Source organism: Coturnix japonica, chromosome 3 (genome assembly GCF_054131305.1).
Source record: "Coturnix japonica strain WE chromosome 3, WE-NBRP24, whole genome shotgun sequence".
NCBI classification, from domain to species: Eukaryota; Metazoa; Chordata; class Aves; order Galliformes; family Phasianidae; genus Coturnix; species Coturnix japonica.
The window spans coordinates 23611987-23635191 of NC_140665.1; the positions used below are offsets into that span (position 1 = coordinate 23611987).

The following is a 23205-nucleotide window of genomic DNA, read 5'->3' on the forward strand; positions in this document are numbered from 1 at the left end:
CAGCAAGTTGCTGTGTATCTTGCAGGAGCACTAACTTGTTAGATGAGTGATGATTCCAGACTCAGCACTTCCTCAGCTCTCACTTGTGACAGTGATTGCCAAGGCTAGCAGTAAACTAGATAACGTGGGAGGAACAAGCACACACTACTACTTTGGATTCCTTTTGAATTTTTGAACAGTGACACATCATATGGTCTTATTCTTTAGATAGCCTATGGCCATACATTGGCTAAGAAAGAATGCAGAGTCATTATTTCTTACAAAATTAAAGCGTGGCATGTTGTGCCAGACTGAAGAGTTCATTACTTGAGCAGCAGCCACGATCACCTTTTATCAGAACCTGGTTAAAAATGAGGTTAGCAGAGCAGTTACAATTTTTAGGAGAGACTGGATATCTCTGGGTATTAATAAAAAGGGGCAGGATGCAGGGGGCAGACACTATTGCTATTTTTTCTGGAAAGGTTAAGACAGTATTCAGGCACAAGGTGGGAGAACAAGTTCTGCTGGAGGCATCTCTGCTTGAGCACTTAGGGGGACTTGGTGTGGGTGTTGCCTGACCTTCATTGTTGCTGAAGACATTGGCTCTGGTCATTTTAGACCTGTGCCCTTCAGAGAATAATGGAAAGCTGAGGATGCAAAACCTGCCTCTTAAGCTGGTGTTTCAGGTTAAGCAAATTCATCCATGACAGATCCAGAATGGGTAGAACCATCACAGGAAAGGGGTAGTCTCATTTATCTGACATTAAATCATTCTAATAATCCCAAGACACCCACAGTATTTAACACTGCCACCTCAGTGTTACAGCATCACCTCTTTTTTGAGCAGCCCTTCTACCTATTAAATTTACTCCTTTTTCAACCACTGATGTACCTGGGAATCCTTTTAAAATTCATTTGAGTTTTATTAAATGCTGGGTAATATGTGACCTCATCAAGAGAATGCAGTGTCCACTTGGGAGACTTTTGTTATATTAAAGCCTTTGTTGGCAATGCAGCAAACTCTGCTGCGGGCTGCCGGGGGGCAGTCAGCCCAGGCTGAGCCTCACAGTGATTGATTTGCACAATAGGAACAAAAATATTCCTGAAACTCTGAGATCACTCATCTCTTGCTGCCAGACTTCCATGAAATATAACATGCAATCAATTTAGCTTACAGCCAAATTCTCCCCTTTCAGCCCCTTCTTTCCTTTGGTGTGTCAGTGAAGATAAATGAAAGAAGCAACAAGGAATACAAACAGCAGTAGCAATGAGAGCAGCAATTGCTTGTGTAGGGAGGACTCATGGTGCCAGGCCACAGCAGAACCCACAACAACTTGACCAAACACAGGAATGAATGAAAGGTCCTTTTCAAAGGGCAAAAGAAAGACCGCGTTGACCTCTTGGCAGAAAGAGGAAACTTCAAAGGCTTTACAACAGTTAAAAACCCAGTTACACACACAAATATGACTTGCGTTGGATACTAACATAGTGAAACTGAACTACCTCATAGTAAGAGATATAGCAGAAGGTGGAGGGGGTATACTTTCCGCTGGCCACTGGGCAAATGTACAAAAGGCTAATCCTTTCAGTTTGGTGTTAGGCACAGGGTTTCAAAGCTGTGCATGTGAGGAAAGCACAGAAGTTTAGACAGAACTCCTAACAGACTTGGAAACATTAGGCACATTTTTCTCACCAAGAAATGTTCTCATCATATGCTTCTTTTGGAAACATTTGGCAGTTCCTTAGGTATGACAGAAACTATGTTTGAGGAGGTTAGAACTAATGGAATGGGGTATTTAAAGAGAAACCTTCTGAATGATCTGAGTGTTATATATGATTCATTAAAACTACATTAAAAAGAGGGAAAAAGTGCTAATTGCTTGAGATAGTTCTTTCTGCTGTTTTTCTTCACCTGGGGCTCAGGTTTTTGACTTGCTCAGTGCAGCTTGGAAAGTATTTAATCACATGTAATTTTCAGCACAAGAGAGAGGGCTTCTGCCTGCAGGAAGGCTGTGCTCAGAGTCAGCAAGTGCGTGAAACCTCTTGCTGGACTTACAGCACTCAGTCTCTGAATTCCAAGGATTTGAGAGCAAGTCAGTCAAAGCACTTCAGTGAACAAAGACCTTCCTCTTTAATCTACTCTAGCTGGGAAAGATAAGACCTCAAATGGTATCTAATTCATGACTAGATTACGCATTAAGATAAGCATAATACGATAAAGACCAACTGACGCAGCTTCCATAAGGGCAAATTGTGCCACTCCATCTTTCAAGAATTCCTGGAAAAAGGGCATAAAGTAAGGAATGAAACAAACCTTTGGAACATAATTTATGTGGAGTTTCAAATAGCTTCTGACAGGACCCCATATGAGAGGGTTTGAAATGAAATAAAAAGCACATTCCATCACAAATGAAAACCCACAGGATGCTGGGAATTCATAGTAAATATCCAATTTTTATGAAGAGAGCAATGACAAAACATATTGGCCTTCTGTTTATTATTTGAACTATTTTGAAAAAAGTGATTTAATGCTATTTGTCAACAAATGATTCTGAGTCATGATCAGCTAAAGAAGACCATCAGACGCTCTTCAAAATAGTTGTATTCAGTGAAAGTATTCGTTCTTCCATATCCATCAGCACAATGACAGCTCTAATGGAAAGTAATATGTGTTAGAAAATACAATAAACTTCTCATTATTGTAATGGACTTTGATCTAACACAATTCCCTGAGGAAACAGATATGAATCATTGTGAGTACTACAATTTAATGAATATGCCTTTCCAAAATAAACTAAGAGATGGATTAGAGAAATACTTTACAGAAGTAATATCTCACTGTAGTAATGATTTAGCAGAAAGCTACAAATGATACATTTCCAGTAGCAACCTAGTTTGGTTTCGAATGCTTCAATATAAACTGACAGGATATGAATAGAAAGTGCCTGAAGAAGAATAACAAAACCAATTAAAATTGTGTGAAGATTCGTGTGAGTGATGACTTCAACTGTGGGCATTTGAAATCCTAAAGACAAGGTTAACTACATAACAGGCAAAGTATGCTTTCTTAAGTTTAACTTTTCATATACCCACATTTAAAATAGAGGACTTTTTATGTGCTCAAGATAAGCATATGCTTTCCAGACACGTGGTCATTCCTTTTCAGCCTGAGACAGGAACTCACTTTCAAGTGAGCCATTTATTACACTGTTTTTTGTCTCTACCTTCAACAGACTTTTCACACAATAGGCTGTAGGTACCTGGTATTCACAGACCACGAGCTGAAGAAGACTGATTTATGTGGGACTTGAAGGTGATTTCAAACACAAAATAGTATCAGTTTGAAGAGCAGTCATCCATTTCTTCTTTGCCCCACTGTATATTCATCAGAAGGCATCTGATGCAATGCATGTAATACATTCAGAACATATAATTCTTTAAATTAAAGGAAATGTCACTTTGAATAGTATCAGTAGTAGTCAGCTAGAGATGGTACATGTGTCAGTCTGTTGATTCACAGACACTGATTATTGTTTATGTGTATAGCTGCAGTAGCATGAAGATTGATTGCGATAGCACATAGGCGGCAGCTGCCATTTACAAATGCCAGCTAGTGCTTCTCATGGGAATTTGTGATAGAATACAGAAATAATACAGAATTACAGCTATTAACTGAATGTCTTTTTTTTTTCTTGCATTTTTTTTTTCCCCGTGCAGTCACACTATGTGATCCCACAATAATCTTTTTACAACTCTAGCTGATTTTCAAATAAATTCGGCAGAGGTGCCTGAAATTTCAAAGGAAATTAAAGTCTTACAAGAAGTGTAAAAATAGATGATCAGGAAGGAGAAAGGGGTTTTGAAGTGTTTTGTTTAAATGAATGGCTGCCACATGTGTAGATCCAGGAATCTGTATATCCAAGAACTCTGAATGCTCCAAACAACAAGGTTTTCTAATTATATTATTAGATGCAAGCAATGCTTTGCCTAGACAAGTGATGCACACATGTTGTATGGGAACTGTTGAGTCATGGCTGGAACCACTGATTGAGCACCTTGGGAAAGGACCAGGTCAGCCCTGGGAGCACAGGTGAAGACAATTCAGTTGTGTGACTGGAAGGGGTGGAGCCTGGCTGTGCCTCTCTTAGACCTCATTTAAGGGCTGACTGTCTCTGGGGAAGGATCTCTTTCTGGAGATCCTTCTTTGGCAGAGCTTTCCCCTTCTTCTGACATGGGTGAGCAACCTTCTTCCCTTCTTTTATAGCATCTACCTTTTGTACCAATCCTTCTGTCTTTACACATCTGGTGAAATGACTTTTCCTGTCATATTGACCTGTCTAATTGCTACGTGTGTCAATTCACATTGTGCATTGTTTAGTGATCATACAGCAGTGTTCTTTCTGTGGCTTCTTGGCATTTAAGAAGCATAAACAAATCCCTTCTTTTTTGTAAAGATGCAGTTCCTTTGATTTAAGATTAACAGATATATATCCACTTGATGGTTTATATAATAGGGTATGGTCAGACTGGAACTGTATTTAGTTCAGGACCTGGTGCAGTGTTTATAACAGTTTAGGTTTATGTGTGTGTACAGATATGTGTATGTATGTGCATATATTTTATACAGTGTGTATCTGAATAAGAATAACCAAGACTATCAGGTTGGAAACTTATTCTAGTGTATTCAGTTTTAAACAGGACATATTTCTGCCAGCTTTCCTCACAGTGAATAATATCTACTGGTGACTTACTCTATTTATATCAGATTATTTATGGAGTAGAGAGCTAATCAGCAGGAGGAAAAACACTAACAAGTTTTTCAATTTTATCACTAAGTCCTGTGGTATTTGTTTTTTTTTGTTCTGTTCCCTAGCTGCTGGAATAAGAAAAGTACATGAGAAGCTTCTGTTAAATAGAGTGTGTTTCTAGCCTTGCAGGATGTGGATGAAAGTTGAACATATGAAGCAAATAACCTCATGGGGTCAAGAAGTAAGAAGCCATATATATAAGTTTTTCTTTCTTCAAACATTCTCATGATATCTCATAATTTTGCAGTGCAAGTGATGAATGAATAACGATGTCAGAATTTCTTCCTCAAACTTTAAAATGCTATATAGGGGTTGCTTCAGCCAAGAAGAAATATAGACACTTGCTGAAGATATAGATCCACATAAACAATACGTGGGGTCAGAAGAACAACAGAATGTACTATTATAGTTGAGCAGAAATGTGGTCCTTCATCAATGACAGTTGTTAGAACTATTAATCTCCTTTCTGGAATCAGATTGCTGAAACTATAGCAAGTTCTTTTTTAGGAAGAAAAAGTACCTCTGCTCATTTAAAAACAAAACAAAAACACACAATAAATCACAAAATCTTCGGAGTTTCCTGATGCTAGTTTTACAAAATGTTATTTCTGTGAGACAGACAAAAAGACTGTAAGGGCAGAAGGGGCTGAAAAACAGATACATATCTTGTATGTATTCTAAGGAATAATAGCACAGTAAAGTAATAATAGGAGAAGAGATTTGGAACTTTAAAAGGCAACACTTTCTGTTCTTTGGCTGTGGGGAATGTCTAATCAAACTGTGTAGCAAACAGAACTTGTAATGGTACATAGTGATGTGAGGTGGCACAATCATAGGTTGCAGCAAATGAGAACAAAATGAAATGCAGCTGCAGTGGACACAGAAACAAAAGAAGAAAAACTGTTTGCCTTTGGAAGACTTTAAGAATGCAGGGATCTTCAGTGAGATATCCTGGCCTATGCTGTCAACCCTTACATGAGATCTGGGAAAGGGTGGATCCTGGCTCCACCAGGATCTGGTGATGGACTGCAGTCAATAAAGTACATTGCTTGCACCTGAGCTACCCTGGGCTGGCCTTGCCTTCCCACCAGGTACTCAATCACTGCTTCAGGCTAAGGCTCAGCATTTCTGCTATAGAAGTGCATCAGAAAACATTTCTGGCATTAAGTGGAAACTAATATAAACATATCTTCCTGAATTTGGCTGTTTAGCTGGTTAATACAGCCTCATAATACTAGGTGGAGTGCTAGTGGCTCACAAAACACTTATTTTTGCAAAGAAACTTCAGGGCCGTGCCCTCAGGACTAATGGCCCAATAGAAACAATATATACTTTAAGAAACATAATTAATCAAAATCACTGAATGAAAACCAGGTTTAATGCACTCATCTTTGACTTTGCAGAAGAAAAAGATTTTTCTCTGCTGTGAAGACTATTTTGGATGAAGTCACCTAAAAAGAAGTTGGAGCCAAACATTTAGACAGAAGGTAATCAGGTAGTGAAAAATTCCCCAGAATCTCCCTGTCATTTCCCTCTCACTTGTTATTCTACCTTTGGCTCATCCCCAAAATAAACCATGTTTCCTGAGATATAGTGCTCTGTGGCTCCTGCTGTTGTCTCTCTCTCCTCCCAGGGAGAGTATCACATGGACATCCTCCTTTGCAATTTTTTATAGCAATCTCTTTTCTAGCTGTAAAAGATTAAATTAAAGAACTATCTGACCTGGCTTTCCTGGTCAGTGCCACTCTAGCAAGCAATACATCACTGGAAGAATGTCGACTTCATGACCCATTACTCAAATAGGCGCCAACTATGAAGAGTGAACTGAGAGATCCAAAAGTTCTAAATTTATTGTCATTATATATCTAAAAATAAAAGACTCTATAGCGTAGGGAGTAGGAGGTAGAAGGAAGAAAGTTTAGAAAGCCTCTCAGGTCATTCAAAGGCTTTAAATAATCTGTGTCTGGCAAGCAGAATTTCCTTTCACATGGAACAGCAATTCTGCAAGTTCATTTTCAGTGTGAAAAAGGTAGAATCTTTTCTATTCACCCATGGTGAAGCCTTCAGAATAGGTTTTGAACAGGCTTACAACATCAAATTTGGATGGTTGAAGACATGCTGAACTTCACTTCTGTCACAAATAGCTTCTCTGAAGCAATGAAGACCAGTTTGTGACAGCTGCTGAACTGCTGTCATTTCTCACATCAGCTTGGTTAAACCTGCTTTCATTTCAGGGAAAACAGTCTGGAGCAGCGATAGCTACAGATATTCTGTTTGTCCTATGACTGGCATCAAGGCAGTTTTCCTTACTGCTTCCAGAGTCTTTCCAGACTCAGGTTTTGCTCATGGCTTTTGGGTAAACTCTCTGCACTGGTATCTTCCCCTTTCTGTTTCCTTTCTTCTGCTTTTATAAACTTCATGTCCTCCTGACACATCTATGCTGGGCCACCCCATCAGGTATACATGTCCTTGAAACAAAACTGGGAAGGCAAGTACAGCAAATTTGTTACAGATGTGAACTTTGCTTGCTTTCTTTGCTGATACACTTCAGCCTTGTTGCAGACTGTCTTGTACACCTACATAAAGTTCATGGTCTTGAAGGAAGAGACTTTTTAAAGGATTTTTGTAGTTTTCAGTGAGTTAAAAGAGTATTAACAGTCTGAAGCCAGATCAAGATCCAGTAGAATGGAGAGGACACAAGGCTATGTCTGCAAACCAGGGCACAATATTTTAAGCTTTAATGTAGAACCAACCCAAAATGTCTGGTTTTGATGGGGAGAAAAAGCTGAAATATAAGACTCAATGTAGTCTGGCAGAGTGGTTTGTGCTATTGACAATCCTCTTTTAGGGGACTGGTGGGGGAGGGAAGTGACCACAGGAGACTCAAAATGAAGGCGTTAAAAGGGTGAGCAAAGGACACAATCTCAGCCTACCATCTGGTGTGTGACATGCAATGTTTTGGAGTGCTCCAGTATGAAAGAAATTCCAGAGACCCTCCAGGACTGGAGGAATTTTTAAAAAACATTAAAGAGTTCAGAGCTGCTCTATGTTAAGAGTATTTTCTTTTAAGTGTATATAGTTTCACAGCTTTTCGGTGCCAAGGATTTTTTTCATTAACTTTGTATTAGAACTTATGAAATAATAGCAACATATTGTTCTCTATTAATGTGAGATAATATAACTACACAAGGCATTCATGAATTTGTCCATCAGACTTTTGAAAGACCTGAAAGGAGACACATACCCTTTGTGCCAAATTCTGCCATAAATTGTACCTGTATCACTCTGCTTCTGCCTGCAATGTTTGGTAGGATTTTGAGAGTAGGAGAGCAGAGAAATGAATCCAGACTGCTGATATACGTCTCCTCATACACATATAATGATTACCACCTTTTCTCCCTTTTCAGTTCTCCTATGCCCTTACTTCAAGACCAATCCTACTACAGCTGTTTCTGGGTCATTTCCCCAAGCTGACCGAGACCTACTCTGCAAATACTTGGGATTTGTCTGTATGAAGTTTCCAGTAATACTGGGACCTTTTCTGCTTGGAAAAAGACAGCCTAATTCATTATGTTTGACTGGCATCCAAAAAAATGGAGCTTTAACCAGAAGTAGATTATGTTACTGCTACTAATGTTAATATTAATGATAATATTATTGGTACTACATTTTCCTATTACATTATAATATTAAAATGTTATTATATTATTTTTATTATTACTGTTTTTTACCTAGTCTCACTGTAGTGAGACTGCTTTTATATTTATATATATATATATATCTACATACACTTTTCAGAAACCTAGTTTAACAGCTGTTGAAAATGGCCAGTTCTCCAGGCTCTGGCTTTTTGCAGGGATAATCCCCAGCACAGTAGTAAGCCAAGACACTGTAGACTGGAAACAAAAGTGTATGACTCAAAAGAAAGGCTCTCATTCATGGAAGAATTACTGCAGCAGCTCACACTTCTGTGCTGGGACAAAGCAACCTCCAAAAGGGTGTGATCTTGGCAGAGAAGAAACAATTTAAGTCCAGTTCTCTCCCAGTTTGGTTTATGATGTCTCATGGGCTGACAGGAAGATCAGTCCCTATGAAATAGCTTGTATTTCCCCAAGGAGCCATGAAAAGGCTGCACAGCTCTCCCTCCTCCAGATGTAGCCACAAAAAAAATGGGCTCTCCACATGCAGGCATGCTAATATAGAGGTCCCAGAACAGCTGCTGGCACTCCCAGTTATTTTGGCACCTAGAATCCTTTTTTTAATACAGTGTCCTGCAACAGGTATGAAGTATATTCAAGCACTGCAATTTATAATGTTATAGAAGGAAAAAAAAAATCTTAAAGATTGCAAAATGGCAGTGGAATACTTAGCCTTAACCTTAGCAAAATAATTATTCTTTGAGTGCTATACATCATGTGATTTATGGTAAGGCTTTAGGAGAGACCAAATGAAACCCTGGGGTGAAATTGGCTCAGGATGATCAAAAGTAAGATTAATGAACAGGCATTCTTTACCCATACCATTATACTCTATTTTACTGGACAGAGAAGTTGCTTTTAATGCTAGGAGTCCTACCTATACATTTTTAAACTGCTCCTTTTAAAATTTTTCATATAATGCAATTCATATGCACTGTACAGCAGTTGCTGTGAGGAACTTGTGTTATCCATGGCTGTGGGTACCTTTCAGGTGCCTTGAGAGCTATGACATAGTACAGGTTTGTGCTGTGTGTTTCTCCTTATTGTATGACCAATGTCACTGTAGAAAGTTGAATCAGTTTTGAGTGATGAGTAGTGAGAAGACAGGAACATGACATTGTGTTGTCTTTTCCATGTCCCAGGCTGTGGCTATCAAAGGCAGGTGAATCGGTAATAGGAGCAACAACCTCCATCACCATGGGCAGGCCTTGTCTCCCTGTCAAGGGCTCACACCAATGCTGGCCATTGCACATCTCTCTGACAGAGAGGACGGACCTGTCCTGGGCCAACCATGGCATCAACCTCTCTGTGACATGGGACTGCTACCAGCATTCTGCCTGTTACAACATGGTTAGAGTTGGGGTCCAGCATTAATACCACATCACTGTGACATGGCTTTTCCACCATTTAAATCAGAACAAATAATAAAATAACAAACAGCAGCAACAGGTAATATTTGGGCAGGAAATTAAATAGGTATAAGATCAATTTAAAGAATTCAAAGCAGTGTATATTGCCTCTTGTCCCATTCTGAGGATTTGTGTAGTAGTTGCTGCAGAGATTTGAAGGCTAAATTCTGGGAGAATTCAGGTGATATTTCACATGTTTGGCATTAAAGACAAGTCCAACACCAAACACTGTAGCCATCCTGTGCTAGATGCTTTAGATACTGGTCCACACATACATAGTTCTGTTTCAAATAGTACTGTAGTGGAAAATAGAAGCGTGTAAATATCTACACTGAGGTATGATTTTCCTCATGTTACATGCAGAAATATTTTCAGGATTGGGCTCTGTGTAAACAAACAGAAAATATATATTGTGGACTTGAAAGCTGTGACACTCATTTTTACTTTTAAAGCAATTACTTACACATTTGAATTCAGAAATCAACAGGCTTACTACTTTTCAGATCCAGTTTTTCTTGGAGACTACTCAGGGATCTAAATTTGTGAGAGAGACTTTAGCAAACATCCATTCGTTCTATGTTCCAAAAGCTGTGTCAAAATGTAGTAGGGACATAAAAGCCCTTGTGCATGGAAGACTTAACATCAGGAGTTAACTGGAATATGGCTGTGCTATGGTAAGGAGCTTTTGCTACAGAGAGATCAAGTATGGCACAATCAGAGCTAGATTCACAAGAAATCCCTAGTAGATCAGCATATGAAGTAGATGAGGTGGATCTCCAATCTTAAGAATAGTAATGATAAAGCATTTTGGGAGTCAGTTGCACATTATCTTCCCCAGAGCACTAAAGCGTTTCCATGGAGACTAGCAAAGACCATCACTTAGCATTTTTCTCAGGAAACCACAACTGACCATGCACACATGTAAGAAGCACAGCAGGCCCCTTGCTGCCAGCAGAACTGGTCCTTCATTTCACTCCTCAGTGCTGAACTCCTTCTACCCGAAATGACACATACTAGAGCTGCTCCCCTAAACATAAGTGCTCTCCAAGAATATTTCCATGGTGAGCGCAATCTCTTTAGGCAAGCCTCCTTGGGATACTGCTAATGGGAGGCCAAACTGGAGCACCAAGGCCGTGCCTGGCAGGCCCCAACTCACGGCGTGCTGTTGGGCCTTTCTAAATGTTCCCTTTTCCCAACACAAACCAAAATAAACAGAAATGTCTGTAATGATGATGAATGCCCACCAAAGGCTAAAATAATGTGCAAGTTTCTAATTTGTTTTTAAATATAGCAATTTTATTTGTGAGGTTTTTTGTGCGAGCCTCTCAAACACCATTAAACTCATACTCAAATATTTACAACGTGTTTATACTTACCGTGTTCACCTCTGAACAAATTGTTTGACCTTATTTGCAAATGTGTTACAAGAACTCCCAATGACAGATGATCCTTCATAGGAAATCACAACATGTAAGTGAAATTGAAGCTATGCTGCTGCCCTGTGCAGTATATTAAAGCGCTCTGATCTTCTTAAAACATAAATTTGAAGTGCAGCCACCCTGGCAGACCCTGGGTAGAGATGGAGGGGAGTCCTCCTTTAACCTTCAGTGCACAAACGTGCACTTCACGGGTCAGTTTACACCACACGAGATGAGGGCACTCTGACATGTAAAACCTTAGGGGTTGATGCTACCCAGTCACTCAAATCACATAATTAATGTGCTTCTGGGCTCCAATAATAAACAATTCTGATGTCTACTCACTACAGCCAAACTTTCCTGGCTAAGTAAACAGCTCATTTCTTAAAAATGGCTCTTATCCAAAATGAAGTTTTTCAGCTATCAGCCAATCCTGCTGTGAGTTTATATTTCCATGGTCAGGGGATCAACTGCTTTAGTTTCCCACTGATTACGTTAAGATTGAAAGAACTCATTAAAGAATTATTTATGTTTCTGTATCTATAAATTTTATGCCAACATTTGCTCACATTATCTCTGGACACAGTAGTCACATTTAAACCAAGTCATTTTAGCTAACTAAATATTATTCTAATTATAGAACTAATGGAAGGTATGGAACACATGAAAGAAGATGTCAAGAAAAATTAGAATAATTTAAAAAAAAAAAAAGCCTTTTTATATCTAAATGGCCACAAAGGTCATCCAAGCATAAAAGAAGGCATACTCACTGTGTTTCTTTTTCCATCAAAGAACTGGAAGGCTCATTAATGAAGCGTTTCCCATTTGCCCACAAACTGCTTTGGTTAGATTCTTCTTTTATTGCTCATCATCTTTACCAACAGATCTCTTAATAGGATGTACACGAAGAAGTGCAATCTCCCCTTCCTCAGCTGACACTGTGCATGCAATTTAGCAATCAATAAAAAAGGCTGAAGATCCTAGTGTTCCAGTCCAGTTCTTCCATCCATGAATTTTACGTTGAACAGTTTCCACGGATGCCATTAAAACAGTTGTAAATCAGCAATTATGATTTACAGTATCTGTATCCAATAAAAGAATCAAGCCTATTACAATTCTTTGAACAGAAGTCTAAGCAATACCTGTTCCCATTTGAGACTTAGTCTAGACATACTGCATTCATCACTCTTTAGCCATCCTAAAGCCTTTCTGGAAGGACAATAATTCTTACTTGTGTAATCATTGACTCTTTGTTGACACGACCAATAAGAAAGTCAATTGGTGTCAGCTGTAGTGGTGATTTTGTGATGGGAACATCTGCCCAATTTATTCCTGATGAGAGTTAGTCTTCATCACTGTTAATTGGGTGGGGATGAAAGCTCCAGATCCTATTACAACTCCTTTGAGTAAACTAGTTACTCATAATTTTTTCAAATGGTTTATCTCCTTTGATTTCTAAAATTGCTTCCACTTGATGCTTTGGACCCAGGTGTCTTTTGAGTAATAATAAAACCTTGCAGCAAGACACTGAGGAATCCTAATGCTATTTTCTACCTATCCTGATGGTTTAGGAGATGCTGTATCTTCCTGAGCCCTTCATGGTTTAACTTTTCATGTCTGTTAATTAATCATCCTGACACACAGAGTTCTACCATACCAAGAAATGTTGCAAATATCCTATATATAGTTCTCAAATAGAACTAGCAACTAGGGATTTCTGCTTTGTTCTTTTATCGCACATATGTTTTACTTTGATGTAAACACTGTTTCAAAAACAGTAAAAGGAGCTTTTTCATGTTATGCATAGATTATTCTATAAACATGCATCCTGTTAGACACAGTAATAATTAAAAATAGCTGTATTTTCCTCCATATTGCTTCAAATATGCTTTTTTTTTTTTTTTTTTTAAGAGCTATACTCAAATGCATACCATTTTTTTTTGAGTAACATTCTTGGTAAAAACTTTAATTTCAATTTGTTTGCCTGTAAAACTATTAGGATTCAATGCTTATAAAATGAATTGTAAGCAACTTTTAATCATACAATAACATTAATGATTCTATAACAGCGTGATGCAATAACACTAACATTTCACATTCAAAATTCATCTGGGTCAGATCTGAAAACATCTGATATAAAAGTTAAATGTGAAATTCAGAACCATTCTTACACCATCCTCAATTTTTACCATTCATAAATACTTTGCTGTTAGGACAAACCGATAGCATGTATCACTCTCATTCATATCACACAAATTCAGTTAAAGAAAAACTCCTGGAAAAAAAAACCCTAAAACCTAAAATTCTTAAATTCTTTTAGAACTAGGATGTATCTAAATGAATCTTTTGTCCCACGCAGTTCTGTGGATGATATTGGAGTGCTCTGTTAAACATTGACAAATTTATTTTTAATTAAACATCTGAGTGCAGGTGGTACTAGATGGTCTCTTGATAATGAAGGCAAAGTTTAAAGGTTTTATTTGCTCTTACACCTGTTCATGAAGTCAGAGCTCCTTAACTATTAAGCTTAGCAGTGCCAAATAACAGAGAAGTAAAACTGTGGGCTCTTTTTAAATCTTGGCTATCACAGCAGCAGTGGGTTCATTTTCATTATATTTAATGGATTGGATCCAAAACTCAGTGAACTTAAAAATATTCACAGTGTGTTTGGGATAGCTTGGGCATTTCTACGACATTTGGAGTCTAAGTTTGATCTCCCTGCAAAGGATGGACATCTTGGGCAACCTTGTGATCTCTGCAGAATGACATCAGTCCAAGTTGCATTTGTGCTTTACTGCTTCTCTCTAAGATCCATACTTCCCATTGAGTCATAAAGCCCTGTGGTTCTAAATTCAGTGGCTTCACCTACTGATATTTTGACTCCTAAGTCTAAGATTAGGGCCTTAGTGTCAATGGACAGTTGTGGTCAGCCTTGGGTCTTTCAGCTGCTCTTATTTGTCTTGTTTCTTTTCTAAATAAACTTCAGGAAGATTCTGCTCGCTAAGAGTTGTGCTAAGTGACATGCTTAGTGAACTGTGTTACCCCTGGATAATTAAGAAGAACTAAAAAACAGGCTTGTTATAACAACTTATCTATTGACTCCGTGTATCTATCCACAAAACAGTCTCCCACTGATCATTCTCCAACTGCTATATTTGAAATACATACTAACACTAATGTCTCTGAAATCTAATGAATCGGATTGAGGAGGAAATTTTCTAAAATACAGATCAGGCAGTAACCTTTTCTGTTGGGTGTTTTTAGTGCAATTCAATGAAACCAAATAGCACATCATCTTAAAAATTAGATCTGGCTCAGTGGAATTTTCCATCACAACTTCATTTGCTCCAAAATTATACCAACCAGAAGAGGACAGACCGAATAAATAAAAATATTCGATGATGTTGCAGTTACAGGTTACTAAACCATATAGAAAGATAGCAAATAATCTGACCTCAGTGGATCTCAAGGTTTGCCTATAACTTTGGTGTATTTGAGATAATATCGAAGTTGTCCATCACTCAGAGATTGGTAGAGGTGCCTTTTCTTTCTCCTTCGGCAGACACAGGATCTGTTGTACTTCTTATCCCCTCTCTCCTCTGATGCCAAGGAAATTATTTGCTCTACTATCATCCAAGATTAAAAAAATAAATAAATTAGTATTTCTGCTGTTTGTAATGCAGTGAAGTTATGTTGATTCAACGTTTGGGGTCATAGAAATTTAGTACTGTTACAATGAAATATGGTCTCACATTCTAGGCTACTGCCCGGTTCTGTGTCACAAGAGGCGTCTGACAGTGTTTAGACTGAGCAGGTAAAACTGGGTTTACCCAGCTTGCCAAGCTTCACTAGGTCCTGAGCCATCCTGAGCACAGGGTAGTGAGATCTGAAGTGCTCAGACAATTCCAAGAGCTAATGTTTTTAGGAGCAGATGAAGCTGTAATTCAGAAACAAACAAGCAGAAGGACCTGAATTTAACGAAATATCTTAATAGGTAAGTGGATAAATCACTTGTTGTTGATTGCTCATTGTTTGATACTAAATGCTCCTAGCAACACTCCAGCAGTAATCATCTCAGAAATACTTATCAGAAGCAGACTGATGCTTTTTGTATGAATGACTCTGATAAAGACCTCACAAAGCAAAGCAGAGCAGACAACCATTTAAACAAGTGGAATGAACAAAGAGGTGTATGGCTTATCTTTTGTGGCATTTTCTCTGGCTTTATACTATCTGACAGTGGAGCCAGTGTGAATATGTACTTTCCATGATAACAGCTACACATGCAGCCTGTATTTGCAGTGTTGTCTCCATCAGAGCATGCACAGTCTCCTGTCTGCTGACGCAGGACAGGGCAGCTCTGGCACATGGGATCAGCTGCCACTTCAGCTATCCGGGCCTCAGAGTGCCAGCTGATTTAAGGCTGTGTATTAGGCTGGTTGTTTTCTATGGCTGCTCCTATTGGTCTCCAGATAAAACAAAGTGTAGTCTCCATTTAATTAATTAATTTTAAATCTTTGTTGATAGTTGCCACAGTTCCCAGTCCCAAAAAAGCTGCCGTATAGGAAAGTCCCAGGGTCACCTTTGTCACTGATAAGATTTGTAGAGCACTGCCGTATTTTATCAGTGGGTTTCCTGTAAGGAAATGGACATTATTTTAATCCTAAATTTTATGCAATGACACCCACATTGTCTTCACCTGAAACCTTCTTGGCCCAAAAAATAGCTTATGCCATCTGAAAATAATGGATCTTTTCCTCTGTCATTGTTGAAACTATACTTGGTCCTTCTTGTTGTCTTTGCCACACCTTAATTCCTATCCCTCCATTTTTTTTTTCCTTTCCCCAGTTCAGACTGTGCATATCTGACCCCTTGCTTTTGCTCCCTTTATAATAATTGAAACAGATCTACAGTTAACTCTACCTGAAATTCAAATTTGCACCTAACTCCAGAATGAGCTTTCTTGGTATTGCACTGTGACAGTGAAGTCCCATAAAAGCAAAAGCAGAGTGCAAGGCCAAGAGGTTCATCCATATTGTCTTATCAAGCACATGAAAACAATGACTTTACACTCAGACATATTGCTTTATAGAGAAAAAAAAACAAAAAAAAACCAAAAGAAAACCACACACACAAAAAACCCACAAACCATTAGAAGAGATTCTGTGGTACAAGACTTCTGGTACTCACTGAATGCCAGCCTGTGGAAGACTTTCTTGTCAGGTTCTGAGAGTGAACACAGAGCTCCTATGTAAGAGGCAGCTAATATCCAGATTCCTGTCATTGCAGAAATGAAGATATTATGCTACTCAGACTAATCCTACTCACACACACATGCACACACAGCTTAAGAAACTGGGATGGGTTTACTGCTTACATTAAGCTGAAAGCCATATTTCAACAGAGACTGCACATGATACAGGATAAAGATTCATTTGACTTCTCTACTAGTTGGGCACTGAGCAGAGCTATGTTGGAGCTAATGTTATTGCATGTTTCTGTGACCAGCAAACAGGACAATCTTACAGCCAAGGTTACAACAGTGAAATTATTAGTATAAGGTGGAATGATACAAAGATGGTAACAAATATTCAAAAGGCTATTTATAAGGAAAAACTCACCGACATGGATGCCTTCACTGGAAAATGCTGAGGCAATCTCCACTGGGGAGCAATCTCCAAGACATGCTGCCTTAATGGTGGTCAACCCTTAAATGAGGTCTAGAGGAGGTGGAGTCCACCCCATCTGGGAGCACAGCTAAATTGCTCTCACCTGTGCTCCCACAGCTGACCCAACACTTGCCTCAGCTGATTAATCAGAGGTTCGGGCTATGATTACCAGTTTCCCATACAATTAGTAACTGATTTTATGTTGGTTAAGTAATAACATGACGCCTTTTAGAAATAAGCTGTCAGTACCAGTCTGAAAGGATGCATTTTTGATACACGTAAGTATATACATCAGTACAAGATGCTTGCTATGCAGGTTGATCCAATATTTGCAAGAGATGGTGGAAAACAAATACACTGATCCTGCAATGTTTCTACAAATGAAAACTGGCATACTTAGTGCTGCCAAGGACCATATTCCATCTCCCATTTAAACTTTATGTAAGATAGTGTCAGCAGAATCAGTTAACGTCTACGTTTTGATCACAGATTTATTGTGCAGTTAATAGATATGAAAGTAAAGGAAGGATATCTCTGGTCAATCTTCCATGTATGGTTCTTGCTTACCAAGAAGAACGAGCTGTGGAGACTTCAACCCTTCTGCTTCCTCAGGAGGGTGTAAACTTTTCTGAACAGCTGTCTGCAATATGGGTGGCTCCATATCAGGGGAGACATTTTTGATACCCTCTGAGGTTAAGTTTTTAAAAATATTATTGAAAAAAGCGTCCCTAGTTAGAAAATTCTTATTTTGGATAGTTACAAAGAGGGAAACCCATGCCCTGAGTTTGAAAGCCACGTGTTACTTTCCATGTGTTTCACACATGTGTAACATAGGCATGTTTTTATGTATCTTTTGTATATTCCACAGCCAGACTCCTGTGTTTAAGAAAATGTGGAAACAACGCAATACAGCTGTATAAGGAATTTTTTGTTCATAAGTAGGATCTATAGACTTTTAAAGCTACACTTTAAGTAATAAAGAAATTGTCCATACTGCTGGAATGTACTTCATGCCTTGATAAAATCTTTCATTCTTTTGGTCTGGAAAGAAAAGCCCTATGAACATTATAATGCCAACTTAGTGTTACTAGAGTTAGTAATAGTCAAGGCTGAAGGTGCTATTCATTGCTGAGATATCAAACCAGTCCCATGTACTTGGCAAGAAGACTAGATCTGGTGTTACTCCCAAAATTAATACCATGTTATTAAATGAAATGTTTCAGAACTTAGGACAGTTGAACACTAAAAAAGATTGGAAAATGAAATAGAAATGTACGGCATTTGCTGGCAGTTCCCTCTGCATGTTTTTTTTATCCCTTCCCCTTTCTTTAAGATTATGAAAGGAACAGCTTTGGATGGTTGCAACAGAGTATGAGAAAGTGGTCTCATTTCTTGTACTAGATGTTTTAAAATATTACTTCCTAAATTACTGCATTCTGAATCATCCAAGTAGTAAAGACCTAAAAGCTGCATGCATAACTGCTTGCCAAAATAAAGTGCTGTTTTTGGACGATGTGAACTTTAAGGGATACATGTGAGACAATCTACATGATAAATTGTCTACAGTCTTCATTTTCTGAGCTTGCTTCAGATGGTTAATCAGAGGTTCAGACTGTGATCAACAGTTTCCCTTACAGCAGGTCACACAGCAGAGCTGGGGCTGGACACCCTGGAAGTACATAGGCTGTTCCAAAATATCGCTTCATCCTTATTTCCTTTGAAACCACAACAGATAAAAGAGCATAGCAACAGTATTTGATAAGAAAATTCTCAGCTACAAAACACTAATTTCAGCACATTTCTCCACCATTAGCTGTGCTTTTTCATCAAGAAACAAGTGCCTGTATGTTTCACTCATAAGAATCTACACTAGGGGAGGTGATCCACTGCTGCTGTAACCACTGCTGAAACACACCACCCACCATCTCACTGTGTCCACATCCACTGTTTGGTCTTCATAAGTGTTCAGCAAATGTCAATGGATATCAGTGGGTGTCATTTTTTCCTCATGGAGGACTTCAGATCCACTCCTTTGCTTCATACACACTTCCTTGATAGACACCATTGTCTCAGACTGCCCCTCTGCTGCCATCTGTCATACTGCAATGTGTAATGGAATGTTGGTTCAACCTCTACTGCCATATAACCAACATCTGCCTCTGGCATTGAGGAGTAGCACCATAAAATAGGAAGCATTACTTTTGGAGCAGCCCAAAGAAAAGTAAAGGAAAAACAGAGCTTTATATGCAGTATTAGAAAGATTTCTTTTTATGCTGCTGTTCCCTTTTTAACTCAGCATTCTTAATGGTAGCCAGTATGTACCAAGGCAAATAGATCCACAATAATTAGACACTGACAAACTGTTTTGTTAAACTGCAAAACTCAAGCAAGAGATCCAAAAAGTTTTACATATAGAAATCCTGTCTGAGGTGATGTTTAATCCTTTTTAACCTCATTTAAAAGATTTGGGTCACTTTTGATGAAAAAAAATAGGAAGGAAAATTAATGCATGTGAGTTTCTTAATATTCTGATTAAATGTTTAGAATTCTGTGGATATTTTTTCTGGCTTTCTTTGGTGGAGATGTTTCCAAAGTTGATCTAGATTTTGTACTCCCTCAGCTGCATTTTTTTAGCCTTTTTATTTAGGTCATATCATTTTTCTTCATTCAGTACTGTACAGAAGATGGAGTAATGCAGGTTATTAACTGAGACTAAGATGTATCTTGACACTGGTACCAATTAATAACAAATGAGAGATTTTCCACTTTTCTTTTTCTTTCCCAAAAGAGAGAAATCTGATTTCTTCAGAGGAACCTGTCATAAAGCACAGGAAAGAAGAAATTTAATCCCTTTACAGAACTGTCTTCAAACATCCATATTTACACTCCTAGCATAGCTTTCTGCAAAGTACAAGGGCTTGCTCTGCTAAATAATCTAGCTAGTATGAAAAGCATCACTCACTCCATTATTCATTCTTTTCTCCTTTCATTTTTGCCAAGAGAAGATAAATATGAAAACTTTGAGAGCTGGAAAAGTAGATATAACATAAAGACTTCTGTATGTCTTCACTTACAGCAAGTCTGATGATGAGACAAACTCAGAAAATGGGTCCAGCTTATAGCTATCTATCCTGTGTTGCTAAAACAGTTGAAGCAGCCGGAGCTAATCACTTGCTCTGGCCTGAGGTCTGTATAAACATCAGTAGAGCAGTCCCGTATAGATCTGAAGCTGGGATTGATTCAACAGAAAACTTAGTAAAAGACAGCTTGTTGGATTGCTAGAAGGATGCACAGAGTCAATATTTGTAATAGTAATTAGTTCTGGAACCAGGACAAGTGACTTGATACACATGTTATGGCACTGTCCTCTAAGTCTTTCCTTTTGGAAGTAAATAGTTATGTTAATCTAATCTTGCACAAAGTCTCTTTTTCTTAATCTTAAACTTCTTTTGTAAGGGAATTAGTCTGATTTATCAGCTGCTCAGAGGACAGCTTACTCTTAACAAGTGAAGTATTCCTGCTAAAGACATCCAAAACTAATAAAGACAGGTTGTTAAACTTTAATAGGAAGATAAAAAAGTATGCTGCAAACTAACATTGTAGAATTTGATTTTGTCAAATCAGAAACCAATGCTTCTTGAGTAAATGCTATCTAGACACTTTAGGAGGCTGGCTCCTTCCCTTTGGAAGCTTATTAAGAGATTCCTGCTTGAAGAATGCAAAACCAGATGGAAGCAGTAAGATCGCTTAGTCTGACCTCCAGCATAGCTTAGGGATAGGACTTTTGTCAGCTACTTCTCACTCCAAATAAAACATCTGATTTAGAAAACATTCTAGTCCTAATTTTAAATGGCCTAAGATGGAAATTCACCATAACCTTATTAATCTGTCCTAGTGGTTAATCAGTCACTGTTCTGACTTCATCTAGCTCCAGTGCTCAGACAGTTAAGCTTCTTATAATTTGATCTTTTGCAGCTCCAAAGAATTATGACATTTATGTTGCTAAGCAAGTCACCCTTTCACATTCTCCTTGACACAGGAATCTGTTGAGTTCCTCAGTCTTTTAGTATTAGGCGAAATTTTCAATCCTTTCATTGTCTCTTCCAAATATTTTCTACATTCTTCATAGTTTCTCAGTACTTGACAAAGAATTGGACACCAGCTGCAAAAGTATCTAGTGACTTTCTTTGTCACGAAACAGCCCTCTCTAGATAGAGCATTATTGAACATGTAACTAAAGGCCAGTAATTTGTATTACTGACTTTATCTATTCCTCTATTTCATTAAAAAACCTGATATAACTGAAAAATTATGCATTAAAAATTATATACTAGGATTGATTCTACCTTTTAAATTAAAATATTGCTTCTATGTTCGATAACATAATATAATAATATATTAAAATAAAATATTTAATTGCATACTAACTGCATGGATTTGAAAAGATTTTCTGGACATTCACACTTTTCTTCTGGTTAGGACTCAAATACTACCATGAGCTACACCCCAGACTTTTCATTGGAATTAATAGCACAAACCATCTGCTCAGTGAATAGGCCCAAATTTCACAGGTTTCAGTTTTGTTCTCAGACTTTTGTCAAGCCAGAGACTACCACTCAAGACAATCCTGATGTGACACTGTCACAAGATTTCTCCTTTGATGTCAGTAGCATTCTCAGTTAAGATGGGAGAAATGCTCGTCCATCAGCCTGCCACATCCATTGTAACCTGTGTGATGAGCACAGAGCCTGAGTGTGAAGGCTGCGCTGCAGCTGTGAAAGAAATGAAAATGTGGAAATCCTGTGGGAGTAGAGACTGCAGTGCACAGGAGCCACCGAGCCCATTGTTTGATGGCTGTGGAGTATTCAGCCTGGGGAGCAGAATTCCTTCCATACTGCAACAACCGTGATTGTATAAACATACAGCAGGTCCTGAATAGGTTATTCAAGAGGTAAATATTCTTTATAACTTATTTATACTCTTGTGCCTTCCCTTAGGGCTGGTGATGATTTGGGTCAGAGTTCTGTGTGGTAACAACAGAAAGAAACTTGGATGGAGTTTTGGAAATAGAATAGCTCATCTATTTCTCTAGGTACTTTTACTTTCAGATGGTTAATAATAACTTTAGTCCTCAGCAGGCATTCAGATTGCTTATCAACCTGCAACGAAACCAAGAAAAATAGAAACAAGAAAAATGAACAATTCAATAAGCTTTAGATAAAACTCACAACTAGACTTCTTTCCAAATGAATTCCATCTGCTTTGCATTACATGAGTATAAATCTGGAGTCACTCAGTTGATTTTGCTGGGGTAACTGCCCTGAAAACAGGCAGCAGAATTTGGCCTAGTTTGTAAGAGATACAACTTACACTATTGTTGTTGATGTTCTTGCATTGCGCCAATATACTTGCAAATATTCAGATCTGTCTCCAGAAGTAAGATGTTCTAAAATCCCTATTTTGCACTCAGTAGGCAAGCAAAATTTGGATGGCTAGAACATGGAGCCACAGTGCTCCTGGAACTTGTTTTTCTTTCTAAATACCAACAGTATCTGCAATGAGCTGAATTTAAGTGCCTGTATGGAAAGTGACTGAGGGAATCATTTGATAGTAATCAGAAAAGCAAAAAGAAATTCTAAACCCTGATTTTTCTGTATGCATGCGGAAAAGTTAACAAACTTCCTCCTCTTTTTCCAACGCCCAGCAGCCATGTTCAAAAACCTAAATCGCATGGTTCTAATAGAAATCTCAGCATGGTTAACAATAATTAACGAGTATTCATTAACCGAATGTGCTAGAGTTCAGATAGACAGCTGAGTTATAGCAATTTAATAAGTTACTGCCTGGCAGCAGAACTGCAGTAACAGTTGGTTACTGGCTGTATCTGCTGTCGTCTATTCCAGTTGTAAACTGATATAAAGTAGATTAAAACTCTATGAGTCGTTTTGCCTCCAAGTCTACCAGCTTGACAGCATATATACTACAGGACAGCTGATAGTTGGTAACCATATAGTTCTCTGTCCCTTCAAGGGGCCAAAACAGAGAAAACTCAATGTGAATCCAAAACTGCATCTGACTGTTGGTTGCTGAGCTATGAATCAGTCACTGCAGAGCTGGAATTAGCTACCCAGTCTCCCTGAGTACTCTTTATGAGTCAGATTTTGTGAATGTTGATTCACATATTCCATGTAACTAGTTACACAGAAGGCAACCAAAGTGTCTGA

General features: G+C 38.3%; 2 long non-coding RNA genes across 2 annotated transcripts; one reads left to right on the forward strand and one right to left on the reverse strand.

The window, feature by feature from the left end:
* Positions 1-4088: 4088 nt before the first annotated feature.
* Positions 4089-4968, forward strand: LOC146761313 (uncharacterized). The gene is made up of 2 exons (XR_014943871.1): positions 4089-4214; positions 4853-4968. It is a non-coding gene; the product is annotated as an uncharacterized LOC146761313 (long non-coding RNA).
* Positions 4969-13948: 8980 nt separating this feature from the next.
* LOC107311100 (uncharacterized) lies at positions 13949-16590 on the reverse strand. The gene is made up of 2 exons (XR_001553859.2): positions 16503-16590; positions 13949-15947 (listed from the first exon to the last, which is right to left on the reverse strand). It is a non-coding gene; the product is annotated as an uncharacterized LOC107311100 (long non-coding RNA).
* Between the last annotated feature and the right edge of the window lie 6615 nt (positions 16591-23205).